Raw genomic sequence first — 26,433 nt, forward strand, 5'->3', positions numbered from 1 at the left:
TCATAAAACGACTGCACGACCAAATTCTGCATGTAGAATGCCCTTCTCTGCACTGTTGCATTTGTTATCTGCAGTGCCCAGTGCTGCTTTTATTTCTTCCTCACGGTGTCATGATCTTCCCAAAGCCTCTGTTCTAAAACAGTTGCCCCATCTGTAATTGCTGTAGCCAGGCTAATCTGTCTTCAGCTGTTGTCTTCTTAGAGCACATTTTGAGGCTTTGCTTCATTACATCTAAAGTGTTTCTTCGGCCCACCTTGCGTACAGCTCCCCTTAGAGCAGCTATTTGGGTACCTTACTTTCATCCACTCTGTTCTCATTCTAGAGTTCACAGACTTTCTTTGAGCGAGGATCTCAAAGTGCTTAACACACAATTAAATCTCTATTTTGAAGGTCCTTTGACCTCCCTTAGAGGAAAAAAAAGAAATATTAATCCCACATCAAGTCCAGTGTATTGTTCACATCACTGCTCCGCCGGCAAAAAGCTTGCCATTATTCCCCTCATCAAACTGTAGTTTCTGGGTAGGTAGATAGATACGGAGCAGGGAGGGTAACAGGTTTGGAGAGAGCCCGTTATTAGAGGATAGCTACATAAGGAGCTTATTTATTTGGTTTGTAGGAACCATGACCTGCTTTTGATGATCCATTTTGGTCCCTGCCTCATACCAACAAATTTCTGCTTAATTGCTGTTTTGCATTTAGTGGAGACAGGGAGTAAACAGTACTTAAATGTTTCCAGACAAAAACAATAACTCACTAATGACTAAGGCACTGCTAATTAAAATGCCCCCACTATGGCGTGACTGACCTGACCAGCACCACAAAGAATAGAACTGCCCCATCCTCAATATGGAGGCCCTGCTGCCCCTGAAAGGAACTCATTCTTCCTCTTGCCTGTCCATTTGTCAAGCTTCCTCCCAGTTCTGACCATAAAAGTTCTGGGGGCAGTTCCACAAACGCCCCCGGAGGGACCCTTCCCTTCTGACAAGAGCCTTCAAAGCTCTTCACTCACATTTCGGGGCGGGGGGGGAAATGTTGCCAACTAGGAAGTGGATTCTTTAGATATACTGTCCTGTGGCTTCACCTAACAGTTTTGGCATTCCAGGCTTACCCAATTTCTGTGATCTTTAAAACACACACAACCTTAATACCCCTCTATAAAAAGGAGAAGAGAATGTACTGGACCTGATAAAACAGAACTCTTCCCATGGATCACTTACGGTAATACCATGAAAGAACAGAACACACCAGGGCTGTTTAAAAAAAAAATCAGCAGTGGAGACAAAATTCCATTTCCAGGATCATTTTAAAGCACCAACTCATCAGCTACATAGCACATAACTGAAATTCCTGTACTTTGTGAACTCGTGGAAAAGGAGCAGGGTTTATGTAACAGAACCAGGCACTCGAGATGAGGCTGTTCCTCTTCCTCCCAATTCAAAAATCAAAGTGATCAAACTGAGCAGGAGAAAATTCTTCTCTTTTGTCTTTCCTTAGAGGTCTGCTCCGAGGTGCCTTCTACCACACACAAATGTGGCTTATTTTATCCAAACTTTACAAATATAAAGGTGGGGTTCCAACAGCTCTTTATCTTCCAAAGGACTTTATCTTCCTCCTGGCAGGTTAAAGACTAGCTAGTTAGCATCACGAGGGGGTGGAGAAAGTAATTTAAGCCCCAGGGGCCTAATGTCCATTTGTATTCACTTTCATACCCTTTAAGGATGTGAAATCGGAGAGGTTCAATTGTTTACATTCACCTAATGCTCCCGTAAACAAATCAAAGCCTTGACTCTAGATGCTCTGAACAGGTTGAGGACAAACCACCACCCCCTATCAAAACCACAGGGAGAAAGGCAAGAGGAAAAAAGCAAAAAAAAAAAAATTTAAATCCCTGCAGACTTGCAAAAGCAGGACATTTGTCTACCTCTCCCCCTAACCTCCAGGTTTTCCCCCAAGTAGGCAGTTTGGGTAGTATATGGAGGAAATAGATGCTTTCAACTGCTTTCCTCCAGCACATTTCACTACTAATTCATAGTTTGAGAGAGAAAGGCCGAACCACTTTCTGGTAGGGGAGAGACAGCCAGGAAGGTCACAGTGGGGGTGGGGTGGAAAGGGAAAACAGTTCTTTTCCATACTTTCCCCAACAAGACTCAGTGACTCATTTTAAACCATAGGGCCTAACAAAATGGATCTTTCCCCCGGAGGGAAGGGCGCTTTCCATCTCCATGGAGACAGGAATCCCGGCCTCACCAATGTTCCCCCATCCCAAGCTGACGTATGAATATCGGGGGCATGAAGGATTACCACGGAGTCCCTCTAACAATTTATCTTCAACCTCCAGTTTGTTTGGAAGCAAGTGGGATGAAAAGGGGGAAAAGGGGTTATTGGTCAACACTGACTGCATAGCTAGAAGTTTAAGAAACATAGAAACCATTCCCTCTCCCTTGATCTCAAGTGGTACAGCTGAATATTTCTCGAGACTGTAAAGCCTCTTATGGCAGGCAATGTGTCTGCCAATTCCAGCGAGTGTGTCTGCTAATTCTCTTGTATTGCACAAGCGCTTAGAACAGTGCCCTGCACATAGTAAGCACTCAATAAATACTATGGATTGATTCTTTGAAGTATCCCTAATCCAGACACATAAAATGAGTCCCTCTCCCCAAATACTCTCATAAGCCCAAGGAACAGGACTGCTGGACTGAAGGGATATAGAAGAAGAGAGCAGAAAGCGGTCTGAAGTCTACACCAAAGCTTGAACACAAACTTTAAAACCAGAACTGTTTCAACTTGACTGGAGAATGGGAGTCCTGGCTTTCTTTTAAATGCAGATTTGAACTTTTCACCCGAGGTCAAGCAGCTGCAACACTCCTCATCCCCAGCAGGGACCAGGCGCCATGACCCATTCAGCCTCACAGGGTTTCCTCCTTGCAAGTGGAGGAATTAGAGACCTCCCTCCAGCCCTAACCTCTCTTCCCCCAAAGAAACCTAACGCTGACACACAACTCACCTTACAGGATTAGAGCCAATCAGCTTTCCGAAAGGCTCTACAGGCAATTTCCATTCTATTTTCTCCCCCAGCTTAAGCCAAAGGGGTTAGGTTGGAAAGTGGGGAATGGCAGTGGTTATGGAGGGTTCCCCTTACCACATTTGATAAAGGCAGAATCAATACAGAAGAAATCCAACTCCTCTCTGCACTATGGGAGAATCCTTTATCAGACAAATTCTAAATCCTATTGCTCCAAGAAACTGGCTGTGAGAAGTACCTGACTGCATTCTTACCTCTGGCTTTTTACTAATACAGAGATCTAGGCATATCATGATTCTGTATTCACAGGGTGGTGCTTCCCTCTTTGATGTAACTTTTTAACCCAATCCAGCTCTGCCTAAGCATCTGTCACTTTAATGGGCTTTAAACATTCTGCAAAGGTTTTTGGCTACGATGCCTCTCTTCTCCCTCCCACCCAAGGCATCTCCTCTGCCTTCCTCACCCCCAGATGAGGACCTGGGAAAGAGGAAAAGCAGTAATGTCTGTGGCCAAGAAATAAGAATGGGACAACATCTATACAGATAGGCCATAAAAAAAAACGATTCTTGAGAAAAGGTAAGAAGGAAAGGGGACGACAACAGGACTCTTCCCCACCAACAGAGAATTGGCCAAGAGGTTGGCTACAAGGCCAATGGCCTAAGGAAGCCAAGCGCTAGACCCAGGCCCTCACCACACAACCCACTCCAGAACAGGCAACCTTAACAACAGAACCTCTGCTCTGCAACATCCTTGAAGTGCATGCACCTAAACCTACACCAACACATGCCACCAACTGCCGTCTTCAAAGGAAGACAACTTTGCATTTTTAATTCAAGATTTCTCCTGTTTGGTGAGTACCTCAGGTACTTGTTTAATGAAACTATCTGCAGCTAAAATTTTAACTACCCCCACTAAAGTTGCAGCACTGAGACCCTAACCATCCTGCACTCCCGATTCCCAGCCACAGGCCTATGAGGAAGAATGGAAGGTGGAAGTGTCAGGATTGCATACAACTTGTTCTCAGTCACTAGGAAAGCCCAGAAGAGCAGAGGAAACCTTTCAGTAATGCAATCAATTACTGCTCTGGGCCTCAGGGTTTGCTTTTTTAAACAGTTAATGTTTATTGTTATTTGATACAGGGATTACCCCCCTTCATTGGTCTTACAAGGTTGTCTCAAACCCCAGCTTGATTCCTCACTATCAAAAGTGGACTACATCGTTTTAACTACCCTTCTCATAAAATGCACCCAGCAGGAATCTGTGTGCACACCGCTCCCCCCCACACACACACCCCTTCAAATTGGAATGGGAGAACCAAGTGGGGAAGAGGAAGAAATGACCATACTGCCATTAGGCATCCTCTAACCCACCACAGGAGAGTATAAGGGTGGGCTTAAAGGGGAGAAGGAAACTGCCTGATTCCCTATGTAAATGAACTGCTTAACCATCTCCTCAAAGAAGAAAAGCTGCACAGATGTGGAAGGCCCATCCTGGGTCACACAATTACAGCCATTTGCATTCCTCCTGCTGCAGGATTAGCAGAGGAATGTGCTTTGCAGCTTTGTCGGAGTTCAGGAAGAAAGGAATGGGGGGGATGGGAGATGGGGGGGGGGGAGAGAAGAGTGGTATTTCTCCCTAAGATCTGTCCATCCAAAACACTATGATACACTTCCACTTCTATGAAACAATTAGAAAATGGAAATAACTCCTACTCTAACTTTCAAAAGCGGGTGAGGTTGAAAGGGCCATGAAGTGGAGGGGAGAAGGGGGAGTATGGGAGGGGAGAAGAGGGGGAGGGACAGGGGCCAGGGGCGGGGAAACGTGGTGCATTAAGGGAACTGCTTGTCCTGGTGCTTTGATCCCCTCAGTCGCTATGAGAAACCAAGTTTTCTTCTTGGGTTAATCAAAACCAAATTACTCAGGAATGTAGCAGGACAGGTCTGAGCTTCCAGGTCCTTTGTCTTTGAGGATTTGAAATTTAAAAAAAAAAAAATAAAAATAAGAGGGAGGTAGTTAAAATGAATGATCAGGGAATGTTTAAAGAGAAAAAGTAAATCCCAACATGTGCCCCTCCATTTCACAGGGAAAAATAAAACCCAGATAACTGATGGATCTGAAATACAGTCAAAATTCTTCACCACTTTACCACTGCTGCCCCCAGAAAGATAGGAAGGCACAAAGAGCAAATGTAGAACCGGTCAAGAATTAGAAAAATGCCCCGAAGCTCTCAGACTAACTGGGAAAAAGGTTCCTCTACCCTTCGAATTAAACTCCTCTCAAGTTCAGTGTTAATGACCAGTTCTGCACTAGAACAAAGCACTTCCCCAAGAAGGACACTCGTGACTTTAAAAAATGGAGACCCCTTCCTTAAAGCATTTTCAGGAGGAATAAGGGAGGCACAGAGAAGTGGTTTTATTCAAAAGAACTGTGGCTGGGGCGGAGGGGCGGGAAAGAGAGAAAGAGAGATGGCGTAGACAAAAGTCTAACTAGACGAAAGTCAAACTAAAGTGCTTTATTCCATTCCTTGAAGTGCTGCTCAGATGGTGGGACAAGCCTGCTTCAGGGCAATGAGAAGAATTTGGATTTTGAGGACTAAGCCTGATCTGGTTACAGAACCAACCCAATGTGATTAGTAATCACAAAGTAATAGCAATAGTGCCTCGGCAGAGGTGAAACAGTCTTGGAAGCCTGGATCAGGGACAAGACCCTCATCCCAGGCCACACCTTTCAAGGTTAGGGAAAATGCCCAAGGAGAGAAAGATGTGCAAGACTGGTAACCCACATTGCCAAAGTCATAGAAGAAATTCTCCCACACAAAATCCCAAGGGAATATGTCATCCAGTGTAGCCCCAAGGGATGCATTTTGAGAGGGGAAAAAAAAATCTCAGGTTGGCAACTTGCAACAACAGTAGATAGCAGCAGCTATCAGAAAGCAAATCCTAGTCCAGGTGACCTGAACATTCTCTAAATCAGTCCTGCAGTTAAATAAAATTGGCCAATACACCATTTTTTTCCATTTTCCAATGCACACCTTTAAGCGAGAATTTGTATTTTCACTATGCATTATAAAGAGGGTGCAACAGTAAAATGAGAGGGTTATTCTGACAAAGTAGGCAGTCCTGAACCCAGCAAGACCCAGTGTCAGAATAAGCAGCCATAGACATATACGTGGCATCAAATCCTGAGTAGAAAGGGCAATGCCAGCTCTCCTTAATGTGGGGTTCTGAGAGAACACAACCCCCGTGCTATAGGAGAACTGGTTGTACTGTGCCATCAGCCCTCAACCAAGAATAGCAAGCTTGAGTACACAATAGCAAATTAAGTAAGCTATATCCTCATTACTCTTGGTCTGGCTCCAGGGTCATGGTTATCTACAAGGTTGCCTTTAAAGTTAAGTGACCAGAAATCTCACTTGGGGCAGAACCTTCCCGATTTGGAAGTTTCTGGCCTACGGCCCCACAAAAATCTAAAAACAAGAATCCACTTAATGTCCCCTTTTAGGTCCCTGGAGGGGTAGGACGGAGCTCCTTAGTTGTCAGAAGGATGGCAGCAACGGTGACTGCTGCTACCCCGCTGAAGATGAAAACGGCATCCCCACCTCGTCTCATTAAGGGCAGTAACAGCAAGAACCACTACCTCTGCTGTTGTCTTCCCCACCATGGCAGACCGGCCCTCTAAGCGCCAAAGAGGAGCTTCTGGCATGGCCGGAGAATGTTATTTCCCGCTGGGTCAGAAATTCCTCTTCACAGGTCGGAGGGCTGGTTTTTGCTTGGTCTGGCAGCCATGACTGCCACTGGCTTCCCATCACTCCTTGGCTCAGGCAGAACCACTAGGGAAGGTGGCGGTGGCAGAGGGAGGTGAACAGCAAAGGGCAGTGGCCATGGGCAACGGCGGCCTAGCCCTGGAAAAGTCCTGCGTAAGAACACCCTTTCCTTTTTCTTTCTCCTTTTTCCCTCCCTCTAGGTCCACCCCCTTCTCCCATTTTGAGCTCCTCAAATTCTGGTCTTCCTACTTTAAAGAGATTTAGAAAATATACTTTATAAACAGCAGACTCAGTCAGAAATAGACACATACACACAACTCCAACTCAAACATGGCATTTGTCTCTGGGGCCCTTTTCCCTACTTCTGGGTTCTTACTCTTTTCCCCTACAAAAAGGGCCTTATACATTAAAATCAACCTGAATTATTAGTCTATTTCAAACTCCTGTGCGGTGAGAAAAAGGACACAGAGCCCTTGGAATATTTACTTTCCCCCGGACAGGCCGAAGTGTGCTGTACAACTCCCTCCCACACAGATACGGGGTGGGAACTCTAACAGAGATTAGAGGCTGCAACTAGTTGGTCTGCTCCACGCCTGCAGCTGTGCAGCCAGGGCAATACCTTTCAAAGAGCAAAAACAAAGGCTTTATTAAAAAAAAAAAAGTTGCTCGCACTGACTCAGTAACCATGAAAAAAAATACTTTGCTTCAGGGCAGAAGGAGGGACAGAGAAAGTCAGTCTTGCAGAGGGATACATTATCCAAAAGCAGTTAACTGTCTAGTTAGGGATCCTAAATGCAGAGCAAAAAGTTTGTGCCTGGTCCCCAACTGCCCTGTTTAAAACAAGTAAACAAAGTTACCTTTCAAGGATTCTCTCAGCGTCAGAATGGAAACTACTTGGAAGCTTACCAGCACTTCAACCAAAAAACCAGACCTAAATCATGGTATTTTCCTCTTTTGAAGAATTTTTATTTGGAGGGGGGAGGGGAAGAAGGAAAAGAAAAAGGAAGTAAGAAGAAAGTGAAGGATATGCTTGATAATTCCATTAAAAGCCAAGTTCAAGTAACTAATGGAACAAAATTAAAAGGGAAAAGCACCCCATTTCTGGCTGTGCCTATGAAGCCCACGGACCTCAAAACACAATGTACATAAAACTTGCTTTCAGGCACCTGTGACAGCCACATGGGGGTTTCAGCCAGACTTCTAAAATAACCTGCTTGAGAGTCACTCATTAAGGTTTTAGAGTTTAGTTTCCTCTAGGATAACACTAAAGACATAAGCCATTACCATGAGTTGCAGAGGTAGGCACTTTTTTAAATAATGCCAAAAGGGCTTTCTTCACAGAGTAACACTGAAAATACTGCAAAATAAAGCCAACAACAGATGCTAGAATTAAAGCACACTCCCGAAACATCAGAAAGCACTGCATCAAAGATTTAAAAATTGAGAAGAAAACTTCTCCCTTCTGCAAGGCCTTGGTGGTCACACTCAGTGGAGGGACTGCATGGATGGCCATGTTTTCAAACCAGAAGAAAATGGAGTTTTAAGTGGCTGGTTGGCAGGGCCTCAAGGGCAGCACAACAGCTCAGGTGCAGCTCTAAAGAGAAAATGACCTGCTGGTCTGCAATCTGACTCCACTAATCAAGCATTCAAATCGAGAAAGTCACTGTGGAGCTCTGTTCTTCCTTCAAGGCTAGGCACAGACTCTGATCCAGGCCCCCCTGCCATAATCCGGGGGTAGGAGGGAAAGGGCTGCTGCAGATTCAACACCCTTGTGTACAGAAGCAGAGTGAGGGTGAAGGCGGTGTGGGGGATAAGAGAGGGGGAAACAAGAGGAAAGAGCAGAGGGGCAATTGGCTACTTAAGGAGACAAGTGTATGACAGACTAGCCCCTTCACTAAAACTGGCAAGAAGGCAAAGGCAGAAAAGAGGAGGGGGTGGGGGGAGGAGAGAAACATGATAATTAACTCAGCAAGTTGTTAGTATTTGCATATAAATGCCGCCACAAATCACTACAAACAAGCTAGAACAAGTCAGGCCTATTAGCATATACAAGCCAGCCTCCCATGGTCTTTCTAGCTGGGTCATTGAGAGGAGCTGCTCACTTTGGAGGCAGCCTGCCAACTTCTTTTGAGGAAGGGGTGGTGGGGAGAGGGAGAGAAGTGGGGGGGGGGGGGGGAGAAGAGAGAGAGAGAAGAGAAAGGGAGGAAAAAAATGGGAGAGAAAGGGGGTACAGGAATATATCCATTTCAGATGCTTTCACCAACAAATCCAGTGGCACAATCTCAGCAAGAAAGCTGGCTTTATTCCCAGCTCATTGGGGAAAGCAGAAGAGTTGTTAGGAGAGAATTTTTTTTTAACGTATAAAGAAACAAAGTGCCAGTGGTCGAAGCAGCAGAAGCAAAACTAAAGAGATGAAACACCCAGGTAGAAAGCAGTGGAGAAGTATCAGCAAGAGGCAGAAAGAATTCTTCATAATGGGTTCTCTGCCAGATGCTGGAAAACAGCTTCAGCCAGCCTTGTTAGCGGAGCAGTAGCTGAATAGCATGTGAGCCCTTTCAGAATCACTTTGTACAGCAGCAGATTCAGGCTACAAACCAAACCATGCCTTCAATGCCATATCTTCCCCACAGGATTGGGAGAGTGCACCTGGAACAAACATTGAGGATATATATATATTTGGGATACACACACACCATTGGCTTCGTTACGTGTGTCAAGACTAGGCCCTACTCTATTGCATGGGTTTTAAAGTCTCTCCAAGGGAGCAAAGAATTCCACTCAGGAGTTAAGCCATCATTCCCATCCCAAACACTTAGGACCATTTGTGAGTTCTCCTCAGGCATCTCCTAATACATCCCAATTTTTCCACGGGGACTTTGGCCATTTTTTGGAAGCTGAAAGCTAGTCTGCAGGTCTTCCCCCTACCTAGCCTAGTTTCAGGGACAACTTGTAGGAGGGTTAAGCAAGAAATCTTTGCCTCCCCTATAATGTTCAGCACCAAAGACCAGAATGGAGCCCCACTACTATAAAAATAACTCAAATGCTTATCCCGTTGGCAGCAGGATACCCTTCCCTCTTCTTTCCTCCGCCTTGCCGTGAGCAGCAAAATGTCGTGGTCTTGACCGGACAGAGAGTAGGGTACTCAGTGGCACCTTTAGTGTCTTAGCAGCCTTAAATGCCATTCTCACCCTGATGGCTGGGGGGGGGGGGAAGGGGATAATAAAAAGTTATCCTACTATATTTTGAGTACCATCTAGAAGAGCCTGTCCTTCAGCAAACACCTACACAGGGATAAAATTCCACTATCAACATCACCATCTTTAAAGGCAAAGCAAGCGGTACACTGGCATATACTCTACTGCAAGTGAGGTGAATCCGTTCCTCTAATCCAGAGCTTTCACACCTGTTGAAAATTTTCTCTGGCTTTCTCTTCAACCAGAGGCCCCAAACCTACATGCAGATTCATAAACTCATATCCGCTGCCTGGAGCAACATTTAAAAAGTGGAAGGATTTTTTTTTATGAGGAAAAAAACAACTTTGGCAGCATGGTCTTCTTGCTACAAGTTTTGCAGGTACTGTATTCAAACGCAAGGTGATACCCTTCCTCGCTGAAGACAGTGAAAGGAGAAGCCACTTCATAGTTTAATATTGAAATGACTGAAAAAGGTAGTGATACTAATATAGAACCTGGTAAAAACAAACACATGATTGAAACACACATTTTATTTAAGAGACTAATATCAAGCCTCTGACATACCCACTCACTGTGGGCTGGGAACGTGACTACCAACTCTGCTGTACTATACTCTCCCAAGTGCTCATTGATGAAGATGATTCAAACTGATATGCTTTCATCAGTGTGCCCAAATTTACACTGAAGCCTTCAAAGATACTGTCAAGCTGTGAAACAAATGAGCTGTTGCAAAGAAAGCAAGGCCCTATCCCAAGTAGCTAAATGTACATTAAAATCTAAGGCCTGCAGCCAGGGCACACTTTAGAAAGCAGAGTGCCTAAAACACAAGGAAAGTTGAAATATCTGTTTTTTAAAGCACTTAAGGAAACTTGTTTACAATTTGGTAGCAAATGGGAAGGGGAAACAATATAGAAAAGTTCTATAGTTTATATTGAATCAGAAAAAAAGTGTTCTAGGAAAGAGAGAGCTTCCAAGGAGTCCCTCAAGCCAATGAACAACCAGAAGTTAAGAGCATAAGGATACAGACTGTATATTCAAAGTAACTGCCTGGGCACCCTGAAAGTGAGAAGGGCCAGGTCTTTATATATAGATTTATAGAAAGAATCAAATTCCTGGCACAAAAAAATTCAAAAGCTCCCTCCCCCTTTTCAAAATAGTTCTCTCTCTCTCTCACACACACACATGTTGAAGGAGGTGTTTATACTTATTTCACATTTAATCATCAGTTCATATCCTTGGCTTTTGGGCAGTTAGACCCTGGAGAAGACTGCCAGTACCCTTTCCCGTGTGTATGTCAGTTCAGTCATCCCCAACATCAAGCAGGTTCAATAGGAAAGTGGAGGGCAGGTTGCCTCTGAAATGCTAAAATAACTGTATCATGATTGGAAAAAAAAACCAAAAAAACACAAACGTACCCAGAGACAAGCGCACACATACAGAAAAGGTGATGGCAGGAAGCTCTTGTCAGATACCCTGTTGCAGCCAATAGACAAAGATGTAGAAATTTCCTCAGTTCCAACTTTCTGCAGAAATCAGAAGTGATTGTGAAACAAACAGATTATTTGGCTCTCTTGCTCCCCATCCCCGCCTCCCCACAAAAGATCCCCAAGAACTTCGATCTCCCTCCCATCCAGAAAACGCAGACTGTCTGCTTTTGTATACTGCTCCCCCAGCAACCCCTCCTCCCACCTACACCACCACCCCTGGCAAGCTCCCACAGTAGAAGAAGACTGAGTAGTCACTAACCCCTGCTTACAGAAGCCTAGGGGAAAAAAAAAAAGTTTCACTGTTGGATCAAAGGTTTGAGGCAGAAAACACTTTCAGGACAGAGCGTGAAATCAGCAGCAGATGAAAATTCCACTGTCATTTCAAATATTCTACTGAGCCAGTTTCCCTGTTTCAGCCACAAATGGTCTGCAAACAACCAAAGAAGCCCCATAAATCCCAAACTTTAGCCCCCCAAAGACACTGAAAATCCAAGGCCAGATAATCATTTAAGAAAGTCTCTATGTTCATCATGAAGTTAACTTCTTTTAATCAGTAAGATGGGACATGGAAAAAGAAAAAGGAAAAAAAAAAATCACATCTTTCACCTCTCCCTACAAAGCTGAGTCTTAGCCAGCCTCCGTTCAAGAAGGGAGAAGGAGCCAATGGGCTATATATGTCCCCACCCCTCCACCCTTTTGCCATTTGTTGACCTTTGTATTATGCCACTAACAGAACCCTAGAAACTGCTTTGATAGAAGGGATGAGGGCGGGAAGGGGGTGGACAGATCTTGGATGCAGTGCACATACTAATGCCAAAGACCAATGAATGAGCAGCTGAACAATTTGAGAGTCCCAGGAGAAAGGCAGACATCTAACGCCTCTCTGGAGAGGTTCACGTCGAAATCCCAATTCATTAATCCTCATGTTTACCCCACTACAGTGTGACCTTCACACAGGAAGCGGAAAGAGAGGGTGTAAGCACGGCAGCACATTTCACCCAGAATCCTGAAATAGCAAGTCCCATTAAAAATAGGTTTCTTTCTCCTACTGCTTCTAGACCCTAGGCCTAGAAATAACAGGAGAACAAGGGCTAGTGATCTAAACTGAGCCTTTTCTGCTCAAAGGCAACATTTTTCGATACCAGCCCACAAAACAAACACTTTTCTTACCCTTATCACCCCATGAGATTTAAAATACTATTAAGGGATGAGGACACACCAGGAGAACTGAAGTCAAAAAATTCAAATATAAAATTAGCTTAATCAATTATTGCAGTCATGGGGTTCTCAAGGAAACAAGGCTGAATTTGCCTGCCCAGAAACTGATCCCCTCAATACCAGATCACCTGTACCAAAGAATGAATAGAACAGTCTTTACCTTTTGGGAGGGGGGGGAAGTGAGGGGAGAGAATACAATAAAGCAGTTTCACCACTTAAGCCCTACCACCACTTCGGGTCTGATAAACCAGCCACACAGATTGCCACTGACCGCCCACCCGGCCCAAGTCTGAAACACCGTAGGCAAGTGAGACTAATAGAAATTAAACGCATGAAGAGTGGGCCACCAATGCCTAAAGTCAGTTGCATCATCACTGTGACGTGTAAAGTGTGGGCTGGGCTGCTAAAAATTTCTCCAGGCTAACCTTTGTCAGCTTCTCTGCAAGACTACATTAAGCACTTAGGAACCAAACCAGTTACCAAAGGGTTTCTATTTTCCTCCTAGTAATTTGAGCAATTCCCTAGACTCTTCCAAAATTCTGCTTAGCCCCTTAAATATTTGTGGTTGAGGAAGAAGTTGTTGCAAATCGGCAATAAAAGAAGCTTTTGGGGCAGAACTGCTTCAGTGTCAAAAATACCCCATCCAGTGTATCCAGCCTCTCGTTCTGACAAACATGAACCCCTACCTTGTCAAAACAGGAAGAGAAACACTGGGACTGAGGTGAGTTCAAGCCAAAAATCCTTGGCAGCTCTTATTCAATCTGCCCGCCTTAAAGCAGGCAGAGGAAACCCTATTGTCATGTCCAGATTTGGGTCTCTGCTCCTAAAACCCACAGCAGTGATGGCAACCACAATGTAGCCACAGTTTCTTTTGGAAGCCCAGCACACATATCACCTATTCTCTTAAGCTAGACTTCCTCTTCCCCAGTCACACACACAGCAATTTTCTGGGGGTGCAGGCACTGAATAGACACCATTTCAGAGGTACCTAACTGAGCCACCTCCAGAGCATCCTTCTTCTGGGGAATCTGTAGCAGACAGCCTTTCACCAAACATTAACATTTCTTCAAAAGAGGAACAAGGACAGCTAGCCCTGACTCTATTAATGAATACTGCACATCATTTAAACTTTACACGAAGCAAGATGCAGGAGTTGTCATGAAATTAAAAGTGAGAAATCCAATCTCTACCCTCAACCTATCTACCCCCTGGACACACTGTGCCCAGAGACAGCAGACCAATTGGTCTATCACATAGCAACTGAAACAGCTACAGAACCAGAGCCAATTAAGAGGTGTCAGTGGTGAAGGGGGTTGAAACACCCTTCTCACTGTTTCTACACTATATTAACCAACTGCCTGACTTGAAACAAAACATTTTCTTCAGTGCCTTTCTATACTGCCAGAGTATTGGGGACATTTGCACAACTGAAATCAAGGGCAAAAATGGAAGAAAATAAAATTAAAGCTTCAGGTGTTTTGGAAATATCACAGGAAAAAAATAATGCTCTGGTGTAAAAAAAAAAAAAAAAAAGAAAAAGCAAATCTTCTCTGAACAGTTCTGTCAATCAGCACTCAAGGAAGGTATCAACAAATGACTTCACTCTCATGTAGAACCTGCAACCATTTTGAAAAGTGTCTGGAAGGAGGGTGTACTGGCCAAGTGGATGAGTACAGAAGGTATTTCAAAGCAATTTCAATTCCTTTTGTTTCCAAAATCATTAATTTTAAAGTGTGGAAGTCATTGGCTTCACTTGTTCCAAAACAAAATGCAAACAATGGCCCTGGGATCTTTTTAGAAGCATTTTCATGCTTTCAAAATTTTGCAGGTACTGTACAGGTAAAGCCAATTTTTCTAGAGTACCTGTTATTTGAAATTCACTTTCTTCAGAAAGTAGTCTTCATCCTGTTTGTCTGGAATGAGTTTGATCGTGACTCACTCCATTGGAGATGGATTTACCTGTAGTCTCCTTAGTCCTGTTATTAGGCGTATGGGGTAAAAGGAAGAAAGAGGGTGCATTTTAGATTTAATATTTACAGCACACTTGAACAATGTGTGCTTTCATGTTTTTTTTTTCCAAAATAAAATGGACATACATCAAGACCCCATCTTTAAAAATCTTGTAAGGTGACAAAGTGCAAGATCCCTTTCATTAACTCCCCCCACCCAGTCTCCCATTGACCACGGGGTGGCTAGCTACCTCTCATGTCTAGAAGGGGCTATTTCAGGCTCTCAGGAGGTCTCTATTCTTCCCTACTAAATATAGACACTGCCACTGTGCACATGCCTTCATCACCTTCAGGCTAGACTACTATAGTTCACACGTTTCAGGGTTCCCCTTGAAGCTTATCCAGAAATCACAGCAGTTAAAAGAACAGGAGAGCTTGACACTCCTAAATTTAAGAATTAGGGTACCTGAGAGGCCAGCTTTACACACTTTTCCTGAGTGATTGATGGCAAGATACCAAATTCAATGGCTTGGTGATCCTTTTACCCATAATGCTTTGTATCAAGCAGTTCAAAGAACTGAATGAGGTGGTCTCATACCCATAAATCTAGCTTACCTATCTGCTGCAAATATTTGAGTTTGGTCTAGTGCTTCGTAGCTCCTCTATTATTAATAGGACTAGTATTGTGGTAGGGACTCAGCTTCAAGTCCTTCCTTGAGGCCATCTGGCAGAGATTCTTAATGAGTGTTCAAGGCTACTAAATGATGCACTCTCAGATTTGAAATTTTCCTCTTTTCTTGGGCCTTAGTTAAAGCAATATAATATATTTTCAGAGGGAAAAGTAATTTAAGCTTAAGTGTTCAATGGCTGTTTTTTAGATACTAGCTGATTTTTCATATATGTGTGTAGGTATATATATACACACAAAATATATAATATACTCAAAATATATATACATATATACACACACATACACACACAAAAACCAAACAAAAACTAGACTCTAAGCTCATCCTCTAGGATGTAAGCTGGTTGTGGATAGGGAACAAGTCTGCCAACTCTGTTATACTGATCTCTCCCAAGTGCTTAGTACAGTGCTCTGCACATGGTAAGCGCTCATATATGTTTATTTTTATTTGGCAGAGTTCCGCTTGCTTTTCCACTGGAAATATTACTCTGTTTTCTCCATGGTGTGACGACATCCAAGGATTTTCGTCTGCTCTCTTCTTCCTTTAAATCTGTGACAAAAACAGATTCATCAAACTGTTTAAGGCTGACCAGTGACTTTCTTTTCCTCAGTGAAGTATGTCACCCACAGTTTTAAGGTGGAATCGTTGAGATCTCTAAGTTTCATAAAGAGCTGCAGAATTACAGTTCAAACAGTCTGAACCCACTTTCACTAGCAGAGTCAAGATGCACTAGTCACAGGTGTGATCCCACTGGAATCTGGCAGAGCAACTCAAAAAGATTTGCCCTTCCCCCATCCCTTTAGAGAATGGTAAATTAAGTCAATGCTTCAGGCACCTGTCTGCAGTCCACTGAAAGAACTCTAAAAAGAATTCATGTAATGGAGGTGGCAAGCAAGAGGAAGGGGAGGGGTTAACTCACCTGGAACACAAAGCCTCCACACACATCAGGAAGGAGGAGATGACATGCGGAGATCCTTTTGCGGCACTCTCAACAGATTCTTTGCCTGAGAGAATGTGAAATCCCAGCGCCTCTAAAACCCCAAACTTTCTAACACTAGGAGGCATTCTTTCTGTCTCACAATGACCGAGAAGAATTGCTAAAGCCTAAACGTGGCTTCAACAAGGTGCTAGGAGGCAGAAGGCAGGAGGAGAGAGTATGAGAGAAAGAGAGAGAGAGAGAGAGAGAAGGGCAGGAGAAGAATTTTCATACTGCTAGATGTAGAAAGTGGAGTCGCTATTTTCCTTCCCTCCCACCCTTCTCAGGAAGGAAAACTCCCCCGAGAGCTGCTGGGATTTACCCATCAGTCGACACAAGGCTTTCTACTCCCCTCCCCCAGGAGGGACAGGGCCTGAATGCGGTCTGCCTGCTGACCAGATTCTTGTAATAGCTTTATGTAAATGAAGTCTAACTCTCACAATTTGCTAGTGTGCAGTGCACTGGGAGAGGGAAGGGATGGAGGAGCTGGGGGGGGGGGGGAAGAGGGGAAGAAGAGGGGAGGAGGAGGATCCACATTACACATCAACAAAGCGGAAGGTTAATTTGAAACTCACAGCCCTGCTGCTTGTCTTTCCCTCGCTCTCCTTCTCTCTGTGCAAAGCCTGACATCTACAGTTCTGTCTGGCACAGTCAGGGGCTGCTAATCGGAAACGCACGCAAGGACGCCGGGTCCAGAAGGCAGGAGCTCTCGCGCTCCTTCAGCGACCACACAGCTCTGAAGACTTTCTCTTGCACACAAACCAGACGAGCACAAATCCACTTCGGCCCTGTGCCGTGAATGGGCAGATGTTCTGGAACAGGGAGGGGGTTGGGGGGTGGGGGTCCACATCAGCCAAGAGTATGCCATGATCCAGAGTGTAGCATCGCTATGGACATCAAATCATCAGCAGGCTCCTCCTAACCAAAAGTGCCTTCTGTGCATATTGGGCAATACGAAAGGCTGCACTGGAACAAAGGACGGTTCTCCTGGAGTGCACTGACCTCACATCAAAAGTCAAACGCCTGATGAGAACTTATCTGAGAAGAAAAGAAAGCTCTCTCCCCTTAAAAAAAAAAAAGAAGAAAAAAAGTCGGTTACCTCAGAACCTTGTCCATTAGTCCTTCAGTACTGTCCACGTCACAGCCAAACCACTCTAGCATGGGTGCACCGGCCAATGTGGACAGGAATTTATTTTAAAACACACACCCATCCTATTAACTGCTTTACAGAACACTTCTGTTTTTCAACTGCAGAAAGTGAAAAAAAAAACAACCCACCTTCTTCCTACTGAAAAAGCTTAAAGTAGAGTTTATAATGCTCCAGCAAGGAATAGGAGCTGCAGTCTGTACCCAGTGCACCGTCTCCTCGCGGGGAAAAAAAAAATCTCATTTTAAAACCACAGCATTTCAGATGTGCGATATATCATTTCTTGCTAAAAAGAGATTCTGGAGTTAAAACCGACTCTACCCCATTCAGTGCTGGCTCCCATAGCAATTTCTACGATTTTACAGCTCTACAAGTTAACCCCTTCCACTTGGGTATATATAAAAAGTGAGTAGCCATAGGCATTTCCCTAGAAGTAAAAACCTTCTGTATCGGAGGACTATGAACTTAACCCACTTCACTTATGGGACAGAAGCTAACCGCTATGGCCTAGACCCAATCAACCAAGTCCACATGGTAATTAAGCAAGGGAATCTTTTATACCTTCGAATAAATCCCACTTGGAGCTACATGTACTCGAGGTACCTGCGTGGGCTGTATCAGCAGTTTAGATACCAAAAGGAGAGTCTTTTTTTCTTTTCTAGGGAAAATTCTTCCATGTAAAGGGTAGTTTGTAGCCCTTACTTTGGATTCAAAATAGAGCCCCTTGCCTGTCAGAAGTGGACAAGACCTCAAGGAAACACCTCTCCCCCTTTATTCTAAAGGGGTGACTAAAATTTCCCAGCCAGCCAATACCCCAGCAAGAAAGAGAGAAGGCCCATAGGGAGTACAGTAGTGGGCCAGAAATACAAGGCAGAGCAAGTCAGGAGTGTTTGCACATGTGACAGTGTGCGTGTAGAAAACGTGAAAAAAGAATGGGAGAAAGCTAAATCTAGAGAGGCTTTCCAGGTAAAGTATCATCAGTCAAAGGCCAGCCTCTAGGGATATTGATTCCAGGTCAGTCTCAAGAACTGAAGAGATTTTCAAAAATAGTTTTGCCAGGCACACTCTGAGCCTTAGTGGGTTACTATACGGTAACAAAAGCCGTTCCAAAAATTAACATAAAGAAGGAATGAGACTGATGACAATAATCAAAACTGTGAGGCATCGAGCATACTTGAGGTTGTACTAAAATAGCATATTTTTAAAAAATGCTCCAAAAAGTTCCTTCAGAACCTTGGAGCTGAGAACTCCAGACCTGAAACTACCTGGCAGAAACAAACTGTCAGATTAATTTAAGACAATAAGAAAATGTCTGTAGTCTCTGAAAATCTAATTTTGTTGCTTTTCTTTACCTTTTATTAACAAGGGGCATCTTCATAATTCAATAACACGATGAAATCGGCTGAGCAACAGTTAAACATCTTCAGTAAAACGGGAAAAAACCCAGAGAAGCAAGATACAAGCTGTAAAGCAACCCCAAAATGTCCAGAAGTGCTGTACAGAGAACCCTTGAGGAATTTAGTAGCACAGAGACAGGGTCCTAAGCAATGGCCACCAGAATCTACTTCCTCTTCTCGAAGAGGCCTAACGAGCAGGAACATGAACTGACTTGGGTCCCACTTTATCACCTAATTGGGCACTGGCCACAGACCAAGAGTGAGCTCCAGCCTGTGCAGTGCACTAAAATCAAGACCGCTATCTGCTGGCTGCTACGCCCATCGGGAATAAATAGGAATATAAAATTGCCTGGACGCTGCCTTCCCCTCCCCCATCTGCAGAAAGCACTTTTAATCACAAAAAAAAGCCATTTTAGAGGTGACTTGCAATCTTAACAATTACATGCAGAATTAACACCCTCTGAAATATCGACTTTTTTTTTTTTTTTGGTAAGTGACATGCCAGATTTGGAATACCACTGCTCCTCCGCCACAGTTGCTGGGGAGATAAACACCTTCCCTGCACTGACTGACACACTGCTCTGAGGACTCGACAAACCCACTACTAGAGAGGTAACCCTACCATGACTCCCAGTTCTGTCCGACCAGCCTAGTCTCATCTGGAAATCATAATCGATGACAGCCGTGAATATAAATATTTAAAAATAAATAAGGGCGCCTTTTCCCCTTTTACCTTCTTCACTTTACCTCCAGCCCCTCCTTCTCCTCCTTCAATTCCCAGAGCCCGAGGACTGACTCAAAGGCTTAGCTAGGTGGTAAATTACCGACTCCGACTGTGCCAAACCCACCTCACTGTACTCGCACACTCATCCTTTGCATTCTTTCACTTTAACGGAGGCAAAATGATCCTTGAACTACGAGAGAGGATTGGCAGCATTCTGACTTTCATCTAAAACCTTGGTTGTGTGTTTTCAGCACAACTGGGTTTATTCGCGCAAATCCTTCTACTTCCTTGACATATTACATATACAGATTGATTTTAAAAACAAGTGCTTAAATAATGTTAAGGATTCATCCAGGAAAAATCCCAGCAAAAGACATGAAACTGTAGAGCTGAGGTTCACTACATGCCCTCAGTTCACCCCCATAATGCCTAGGCAGTTATATTTAGGGACCTGGTATGGGCTGTGTACCAAGGTCCCCTTGGGCATTCTTCAGAATGCAGATTTTCCACACAGCAGACCACAACAGCTCCTTCAGAACCATTAGAGTCTGCTGTGCCAAGGCCTACGCACAGATGTTTCGATTCACATTCCCCTGACAACAAACCTCAATGCTTCCATCTATCACGGCAATGCAAATTCCATAGATTAAATTTTTCCCAAAATTGTAGATAAAATAGAAATGATTTCAGGAGTTGAAAACTATGCTTGCTATAAAGAATACCTTCAGGAGATGGAAACTTACGTTTGCTATAAAGAATAACTTTGGGAGCTGAAACCAGTTTGCTACAAAGAACATTTTCATTTGACCTCCCCACCTCCTTTCACCCCAAGCCTTCCTCAAAACATAGGCATACGAGACCTTCGGAAATGAGTAAGAAGCTATGCAAATGTGAAGGGCTTTTAAAAAGCAATTTTTACGTGCAAGGGATGTTAAATTACACGAATGCAAAAAGCAAAAACTTAGAAAACATTTTAAAGCCGTTTTATGGCTTCGGAAATGAACAGACAAAAGCTTTTTTTTAAAAAAAAAGAAATATATTTCTTGTGTGGGAGAGTGAAAACAGCATTATCCATGCAAGACTTCAGACACCAATTTTAAACCCAGAGGGGTATTTACATATGTATTACAAAAGCTTGAAATTGGGAATTTTTAATAAAAGTAAGAACAGACTCTTAAATTCAGCTTTACACACAGTGCTGAGATACAACAGGGGCGTTAAGGCGTGGGGGGAGAGGGGCGGCAGAGAAAGGAGAAGGGGAAAGAGTTGGACTCCTTGCTTTGTTCATGGACCATCTCTCCCTCTAACACATCCGTTTACACTCTTGTCTCACACAAACCAGTGAATACTTCGAGGGCAGAAGGTAGAGGGAAGAAGGGGAGGAAAAGGAGCAGAGAAGAAATGTGTGGTTGGGGGGGCGGTGGTAAGCAGGGAAGGAGAAGGAGGACACGTTAACTCTTGAAATGCATTAATTTTTTAAAAAATAAAAATATTTTATAATAAATGTTGCCTCTTTTCTATTACGTGCCAACCAGTCCCCTTAACACGCAATATAGGTCCAAAGACATCTTTATAATCAAATACTATATCAGAAACAATTCATATGAACAACAGTAAAATCCTGAAATTGGATTTAAAGCTTTTGTTGCTTAGTAATTCTTTTGCTGCCAAACCAAGAGCAGGAATGACAAAGGCGAGGGGAGGTCTTAAAAAGTAAACAAAAGGTGGCCCTGCTTCCCTAAAATAAGCCCCCATTTCACCTATTTATCTCAACGGATTTTTTTTTTTTAATGTATACAAAGGTATCAAAACCCCCACACTGAAACCTACGGTACTGTGCGAGCCTGTTGGGCAGTGGGTTAGGATTTAGATTTCTATAGAGGTTGTTGCAATTGCTAGCGAGGCCTACGGTGAATCTGCTTCATGCTGTCCCATTTGTTCCTCTGTGGACAAATAGAAACTGTGAAATTTAAAGAATGGATGAAAAAAATTTGAAAACAAAGAGGTTAAAAAAATAGGACAAATGTTTTTGCTTTTGTGTCTTCCTGAAGCAATTGTTTGGAAGACTCTGCATTGACAATAACCATGAGAAGGCCATCCAAAGGCGAGGAGTACACGAGGCGACTTCTTGCCTGCTGCCTTTGGTCTGACTGAAAAGCACCTTAGCTCAGTTCTTTGGGAACAAAAGGCCAGTCCCATGGAAGGGGGTAGAGGTTACCCATGGTTTTCACATCGAGGCAAGTGTCAATGCTGGTTCATTTTTCACCCCGTCTTAGTCGCAGAAAAGCTAAGTGAACTTCCTAATGACTGTTCTTCCTTTACTCCTATTGTACCCAAACATTTTTTTTTTAAGGCCAAAAAAAAATTCAAAATAAACATTTCGATTCTATAAACTTATTTTTTCCTCTCTCTTCCCTCTACTCTATCTTTGTTTTGAGTGTGCACTCAACTATAGATTCCACAAAAAAAAAAACCACCCCAAAACTGGACATGGGTTAATTTTTAGTAACATCAGGAGAACTGGTCCTAGATTTACAAAAGGAGTCAAATTGACAGGAGAGAAGGGGGGGGGGGGATAACTATACTCAGAAAATGGATTATTAGGCTGAAGAAGTGGGATTTGTTGTTGTATTTTTAAAAGCAACAACCACCACCAAAAAAATCAGGGATGGAGAAACGGGGGTGGGGGACCCGTGGAAAGCGAGAAGCCTTGAAACATTTTCCTTCTTTGCACAGCATGAAGTCCACTAATGCCAGCTTCAGATTTGCAAGTGAATTGAAATCGTCATTAGAAGTTCTGGGGGGACAACAGGGGAGTATTAAAGGCACTAAAAAGAAGAGAGAAAAAACAAAGAAAAGGAAACGAGATGAATCACTGCCTGCCACTACAGCCCATGGACAGACCACGGAAAGTTGATGTCTGAGTGTTTAACCAGATACTAGGATCGCAGCTCCTTCCCCAGCAGGCAAACCATAGAAGGAGGAAAAGCCACTCGACCCTCAGCCTTTGAACCCAGAGCTCGCTCCACCGTTGCACTTTCCCCTTCCCCACATTGCCACAGGCTTCAGCTGAAAAACCAAGGGGGTTGGGGTGGGGAGGGGGGCGGGGGGGAAGGAGAGGGTCAGGGGGCGGAGAGAAGGAGAGGAATATGTGAGGAGGTACAATAAACAACTCAAATATGAAAGGAAATGACATCAGCAAAGTGAAGGACCTGTTTAATTCAGATCAAAACAAAACAAACTTCTAAACCTTTTGTGTATACAAGATAACTCTATAAAAAGCCTTCCTAAAATGTCACCAAGAGAGTCAACACATCAGCATCACAACAAGAAGACAGATGACAGTTACTGGGGAGGAGGGGGAAGAAGGGAGAAAGGCAAAATGAAGGGAAGGTGAAGGGGGGGAAAAAAGCTAGGAAGCGGCCAAAAGCCCAGCTGACTATTTTTTTCCTCTGCTGATACTTAATATTTATTGGTGTTTATAATCTAAAAGCCATGCTCTGTGTTTCACTTAATACAGGACCAGACAGTGCTCCCTAATGAGACAGCATTACAATCAGCTTGTAATACTGAATTTTTAATGCTGCCAAGGATTCTGTTACATAATAATATGAAAAACAGAAGCAGAAAGTGGGCTGGCAGTGACACGACACACTAGGTTACTGACAACTCCCAAAAGCAGGTCTTCTTCCACCTCCTCTACATCCACCCCTATCACTTATAATTTGCCATTAAGGCTCAATCAAAATGCTGGGGGTTAGGCTTTTTTTTTTAAATTCTGGCTAATCCCATACTCACATTTTAATTCCAAATTTTACCCCCAAATTCTGTTCAATAGTCTGCATTCTTGCTCAACTGGGGTCAGAAGATCCAAGAACCTAGGCGTTTTTCTGGGGCTCGGATGGGAGGCCAACTATAAAGGAAAAAATTAGTAACTTTTTTTTTACTCTAAGCACACAAAAATAAAAATGGTAAGAGATCAGAGCACTAAAAGAAAGAAGGAAAAATGAAGTCTGCTGATCATATTCACAGCTGCTGCACTCAGTTTACATTGGTGTAATTTAAAAGTATATATATATAGCCGCCGTTGCTCCTCTCTGTAATACCCCAAGACTGTAAATCTATAACCACTGCAATGATTTAGTGATTAAAAACATGATAACATATTGTGTAACTGCAAACCACAGAATCCCTGCCAACTCTCCTCAAAGATAAAGAAAAAAAAACCATATAGAAAATATGTTGCTTGCAGCAATCTTCCTAAACTCAAAGATTTTAATAAAAAAGGCACGGACTAGGCAAATTGGAAGAAGGGGTAGTGAATTCTTGGTAAGAATAATAGAGAAAAAAGGGGCTTTATGTAGGATTCTCCTTCTTGTACTAACAAATTACGATCAAAACATGTCTTTTCTATTCTCCCTTTTTTTAATAGTTTGTTCTAACTGGAATAACTGGTCTTGTGTGATGTCTTGCATATTCAAAGCAGCTTTGTAATAGGATATGAGACCCAACCTTATTTGCCTGAACCCAATGGGGGTTTTTTTCTTCCCCCTCCTCCTGGCCTGTTTGGATTTTGTGATGTGGGCTTTTTTGTTGCTGTTTAGGGTATATATTGTCTGTGTGTGTGTGTGTGTGTGTGTGTGCATGCGTGCGCCTGCGCACACCCTAACATTCTTCAAGCTATGGAGCAAACACCTGAGAGGGACGGCTGCAATTAGTATCATGGGGGGGAGGACGACCACCAAAAATAAAGACAAAAAAATAAAATAAAGGCAGCTGCTGGGGCTCTGGCCTCTGAGCAGCTGACTTGACCCTATCCCTCTACTCTTTTATTTCCCCTTTGCAGGATTCCTGCACCTTCAGTGAGATCCGAACTCAATGTGACCCTAGGGAGGGAGTCACCCAGGCCCATCTTAAACAGGAATGAGAGAAGGGAAGATAAAAACGAAGAGATGTGTGCATATGCATATAGACTGCTACACTGAATACATACATTGTGCATGCATGTGTGCCTACATTCATATATCCAAACACACATCAACGCGTACTGCCAAGCACACCTAATGGTCAGTTTCAAGCTCAGCTTAAAAAGGAACGCCCTTTCCTAATATCTAAAAAATGAGAGTTTAAGCATGTGGGTGGGGGGGGGAGGGCGGTTTGTTTTTTGCCTTTTTTTTTTTTTACTCTTAAATACCCAAAACAGAGTACACATAAACACACACATGCACAGCAGACAGCTATTCTGGGGAATCTTATAAGTTTAAAAAGTGCATGAATCGTCATCTTTCTGAAACAGAGCAGAACAGTTTATTCAGACGAATCAATAGGAAAGAGCATTTGCAAATATTTAGATAAGCACTGTGCGATTCAGCATTAAGTAATTAAAAACTAAAACTAAAGGAAGGAGGGGGAAGGAAAAGGGTTGTTGGCCTACAGTGGCTTTTTCTGCCTACACCTCTCCCTCCTCCCCCCCAACCGCAATCCTTTCAAAACTGACTCCGTGTACACTTTTTACGAAATACTGCTCATGCACCATTTGCATTCTGTTTCAAAATCCATCTCCAAGCACGAATTTCACCTCCTACCAGGATTTCAGGACTGGCTACAAGATAACAGTGCCTGCATTGTAACTAACACCAATACACCCTAACAGAATAAAAAAATAGGCTATCTGCACTTTTTAATACGGCTTACGGTCCCTGGTGCTTTCTCCTCTCCTGTATGTATATCTATAAAACTTAATTTTTTAAAAAAGAAAATCCCATCTTGGATTACGAGAGGGCCCGTGAAGTGTTATTAATTCAACCTTCTCATAAACATCACCTAAATTCATCCACTCTTTCTCCCCCACGCCCCGCGTGAACATTTCGATGTCAAATACCTCAACACCTACATGGAGAACGAACACATTCACACACTCAACACAAAAGTAAAATGAAGGAATTTTAAAATGAGACCGATAGTCTGTCTACTTCCCCTATAACAGTTCCAGAGGTCTGTGCAGTAAATTCTGGGGTTTGTTGTATTGCCATTAAATCCACACTAGGAAGAGAGAAGAGCCTCTTGAGCACCCAGACTGCAGATATTATAGAAATTTACAGTAAATGTAGGAACACGATTTCAGCACATTGCCCTATTGATTATGCAGATAGTGATCAATCTCCCCCCCCCCTTTCCATCTACAAGCCTCTATTTTAAAGATGCTCAGAAAACAAGTTATCCTGAAAGCACTCTTCGAGAGGGGAATGAAAGGGAATTAAAAAGGAAATACAACAAATCCCAAAATGTCTCCTCTTAAAGGATCTGAAAGTTTTAAAAATTCCAAAGTGAATTTATGTTCTGGTAATTTGTCTCTATGATGCATTTACTGTATTTCACAGTCTTGAAATGTAACCCTTTCTACATTTAAAAAAAAAGACACTAGGAATGGAAAGTAAAAAAAGATTTCCTCCTCACGCCTTAGATGGTCTCAAAAATTTAAACCGACAAAATGGTGATATTTACCCTAACTCGGAGCAGAGAAAAAAAAAGTTGTGACATTTTGTGTTTTTGAAAGCACTTGTAATCTTTTCCAGCCATTTCGACAATAGGTGGTATTACAAAACACTGTACACATTCAGATTTTCAAGCAACAGATTCATCGTGCGGCTCCACGAAAGGAAAAATGGAACATCGCCCGAGAACATCCAGGGAGTCCTCCAGTCACAATTCGGATGCACCTGCAAATGTTACATTTCGATCTACGCTCGGGATTTCGCCGGCAAAAGGGGGCCCATGAAAAATGCGGAGTGGAAAAATCGAGGAATATTGCATTGGCGTCTCAGGGATAAAATACACGGAGAGAGGAGAGAGGGCAAGGGGGTTAGT

General features: G+C 43.2%; 1 protein-coding gene across 2 annotated transcripts in view; it reads right to left on the reverse strand.

Moving 5' to 3' along the window:
* Nucleotides 1-26,433, reverse strand: part of ZFHX3 (zinc finger homeobox 3) — a 255,905-nt gene that overhangs the window by 228,045 nt on the left and 1,427 nt on the right. Inside the window, exons 1-2 of one of the 2 annotated variants that reach the window (XM_029075781.2) lie at nucleotides 16,242-16,739; nucleotides 14,548-14,660 (exon numbers count right to left, since the gene is read on the reverse strand). The exons of the other annotated variant lie outside the window; for it this stretch is intronic. The gene's annotated coding sequence lies outside the window, so the exon portion shown is untranslated. Of the gene's footprint in view, nucleotides 1-14,547; nucleotides 14,661-16,241; nucleotides 16,740-26,433 lie in introns of those variants that run through there. 2 annotated transcript variants of the gene reach the window in all.

This window comes from Ornithorhynchus anatinus, chromosome 11, assembly GCF_004115215.2.
Source record: "Ornithorhynchus anatinus isolate Pmale09 chromosome 11, mOrnAna1.pri.v4, whole genome shotgun sequence".
NCBI classification, from domain to species: domain Eukaryota; kingdom Metazoa; phylum Chordata; class Mammalia; order Monotremata; family Ornithorhynchidae; genus Ornithorhynchus; species Ornithorhynchus anatinus.